Here is a 3,385-nt window from a genome sequence, read left to right as displayed (position 1 = left end):
TTTCAGTCTTGGTATTATTGGACCTCAGTGCTGCATTTGACACGGTCGACCACAACATATTAGTCGAAAGACTGGAAAACTGGGTAGGACTTTCGGCACTGTACTGGTTTGAATCCTTCTTAAAGGACATACCTCAGATTATGAAAAACAACTAAATATGTTACCATAATTATGCAGATGACACACAGATTTACATAACCATGTCACCAGGGGACTATGATCCCATACCAGTGTAAAGCACTTTGAATTGCCTTGTTGTTGAAATGCTGTACAAATGAACTTGCTATGCCTTGCTATGCCTTGCTTTGCCTTGCCTTGCCTTGTCTCCACCCCTCCCTATGTTTATGGATCTGTGTGCTTGATTACAGGAGTGGAGCCTAGGGCGAGTTATGCGCAACAAAATGTAACAAAAAGTTTTTTTCAACGGAAACAGTGGTTCCCTGAACACCCTGTTGAGTACACAAGCACACTGCATTTCCCTGCCTTCTTAACACCGTTGTTTTTACAAACTTGTCACAGCTGAGTGGGTAACACCTGTGACACGCCCACCAAACAGAAGAAAACATACCTCAAAGGCCGTAGCGGAACGTTGCACAACGTTGCAAGGAAACATGTTGTTCAATCCGAAAACGTTGCAAACTGGTGCAAAACGTTTTGAGATTGAACTCGCCCCTGGTGTACGGGAGTCGGACCAGCTGCCTGTCATCAGCCAATCTACTCCACTACTTATACGCGGTCTCCCGTTCTGCAGTCAGTCTCGCTCAAGCCGCTTGTATTCAGTTTACTTATTCCTCTGAACTAACCCGTTTCTTGTGCCGACAGACCCTCTCCCTGGTTCTCCTGTCCACACTCCTCTCCCCACTCCTGCCCTGCCTGGATTTTGGACTTTTGGATTTGGACACTTGGACTTTGTTTAATTAATGGATTGGAACCAAGGGGCAACCTTCCGGTTTCCGGACTGAAGCCGAACCAGAAACGACTAAAATTGCAATTCATCGAGCGGCCACTTGAGGCTGGCTCCAAAAGGGAGTCAATCCCCATTGACCCACATGTTAAAAAGCCCAACTTTACAGCAGAATAAAACATGTTTACAGCCTGGTACAAAACATGGTTTTAGTGTATATCGCTAAATTTTCCCTTCATGACAACTGTGAGGGAGGTGAATTTTTTTATAACTCACCCGTTTAAATTATATTAAGCCTTAAAGTTCTGCATTATTAGGGGCGTGGCCGCTTTAACAAGTGGTTGCTGTCCCTGTCACAGCTAGCTATGCTAGTGTGACTGCCGTCTGTTAGCGCAGCTAATATAGTCAGTCACGTAGCTCGGCAGGTCTGCCTGTTTGAGCCTTTTGGACGTTTCTTCATGCAGATACCAGACAAATAAGGACAAGCTGAGCAATTTACTGGAGAGAAAGAGAAAGCCCACAAGCCTCTGCTCCAGTTGGTGAGTGAAATGCTAGTATTTTATTTATGTTACAATAATTAGCAGGTAACGTTATGGGTACATAACATAAGCTTAGCTAACGTTACCTAACGTTATGTAACCAACTAATTAGCCAGCATCAAGCTTTAGTAACGATGCTAAAATAACTGGAGAGTGCTAACTGCAGATTTTAAAGAATCATGCACAGAAGTCAAAACGTATTAAAAAAGTGTTTGAATTGATGGTGATAATACTTTTGTGGTAATGTAGGTGACTGGTGCACATGCATGGTCATATGACCTTGTCATGTGACCTGCAGCTAGTCAGGAAGTAATAAAAGGTTAGCTAGTCTCAGTGGAGAGTCCTTTGCTTTCCACTGAGCACACCTTGCAGGGTGACAGCCAGACATGAGTGTCCTGTCCTCCATGGAGGGAACTGGAGAAGATTGATGGTAATCCCTGTCAGCATTGCAAGCTGTATGGTGTAGCATTGAATGGTTTCAGCTAATGCTAGTTTGTTTTCACTCATGTGACCGCTTGTCTGTGTGTTACTGATGCTTGCTATGCTAATAGCATTTTCTTAATCCTTGGTTAGTCCTGTTTAGTAAAGATTATTTGTATGTTTCAGTTTACAGCTGATGTGGTCACAAATCAGCTGCAGTGGATGTAGGGATCCGGAGATACCGGTAAACGATATACAAGTGTCTATCTGTGTATAATGTTTTTTTATCTTTAGCACAGAAATTCTCCCCCCCCCCCTCCTCCTGCTGCATTACTGTGACTTTGTGTAACTTTGCTTAACAGACCAGGCGAGCCACTGTTTTCTATTGTTTTCTATTGTTTTCTATTGTACTTTTGTTAAATCCAGTCAATTTTAAGATGTCTGTTGCTCGGACTAGTGCCCCACTGTGATTGGAATTGATTTCCTGTATTGGGTATCTACTGGGTGTTATATTTTGGATGGTGGTTTAATTACAGGTTGCTCTCCTCTCTCTGTATATCCACAGCTTGACTTTGTACAAGGCTGGGTCCGTATCGGCACACTGCCTCCCTTTCCGTGGTGAGACTGCACTGGGTGACATTCTGTAGTGGTGTGTATACTCATAATAGTCTAGATGCTAAGTGTGTAGTGAATAGTTTAGATGTTGAGTGTATAGTGCATGTACTTCTTGGTGTTGGGTCTGCTGTCTCCCTCTTCTGTCTACCACAGTTGCTGATCAGGGTGGTGTGTACGAGCCGACCTGACCTTCCTACCCTGAGGAGAGTGACACTGTTTTTCCCAACTTTCAATTCAATTTTATTTATATAGCGCCAGATCACAGTTATCAGCAGGTCTAGACCATATGGTCTAGACCATATGGTCTAGACCATACTCTGTGATGTTATTTACAGAAGCCGAACAGTTCCCACCAAGAGCAGCACTAGGCGACAGAGGCAAGGAAAAACTTCCTTTTAAGAGGCAGAAACCTCGAGCAGAACCATGGCTCAGGGTGGGCGGCCATCTGCCTCCACCGGTTGGGGGTGAGAGAGAGCGAGGGCAAGAGAGGAACAGAGAGAAAGCGAGAGAGGGATGGAAGGAGAGAGAGAGGGGAGGGAGGCAGCCTACACAATATACACACAGAGGTACAGACAGTAAAGGTGATGTTGCTATAGACTGAATGAAAAATGGTACAGATATACAGTAATGTTTATGATAATAATCGTAATGTTAATGATAACAATAATAACAACAGGACTAGTAATAATTGCAGCAGAGGGTGTCGAGCAGGAACACGGGGGCAGCAGGTGACCCGCAGCCACAGATCCAGTCTCCACAGCTCCAGAGCCAGAAACACCTGCAGGTGATAGGAGGAGAGAGGAGAGAGACGAGAAAGCACAAGACTACCAGAAAGGGGAGAAGTTGTGTTAGTAACATGCAATAATGGGATGAGGTTGCATACAGAGGGAGAGAAAGTAGAGGAGAG

General features: G+C 44.4%; 1 long non-coding RNA gene across 1 annotated transcript; it reads left to right on the top strand.

The window, feature by feature from the left end:
- The first annotated feature begins 1,811 nt into the window (after positions 1–1,811).
- Positions 1,812–2,592, top strand: LOC123956919. Its single transcript, XR_006821672.1, has 3 exons — positions 1,812–1,873; positions 2,050–2,107; positions 2,429–2,592. It is a non-coding gene; the product is annotated as an uncharacterized LOC123956919 (long non-coding RNA).
- Positions 2,593–3,385: the final 793 nt, after the last annotated feature.

The sequence above is a fragment of the Micropterus dolomieu genome, linkage group LG18 (assembly GCF_021292245.1).
Source record: "Micropterus dolomieu isolate WLL.071019.BEF.003 ecotype Adirondacks linkage group LG18, ASM2129224v1, whole genome shotgun sequence".
In the NCBI taxonomy this organism is placed as follows: Eukaryota; Metazoa; Chordata; class Actinopteri; order Centrarchiformes; family Centrarchidae; genus Micropterus; species Micropterus dolomieu.
This window is presented reverse-complemented; position numbering and strand designations above follow the sequence as displayed.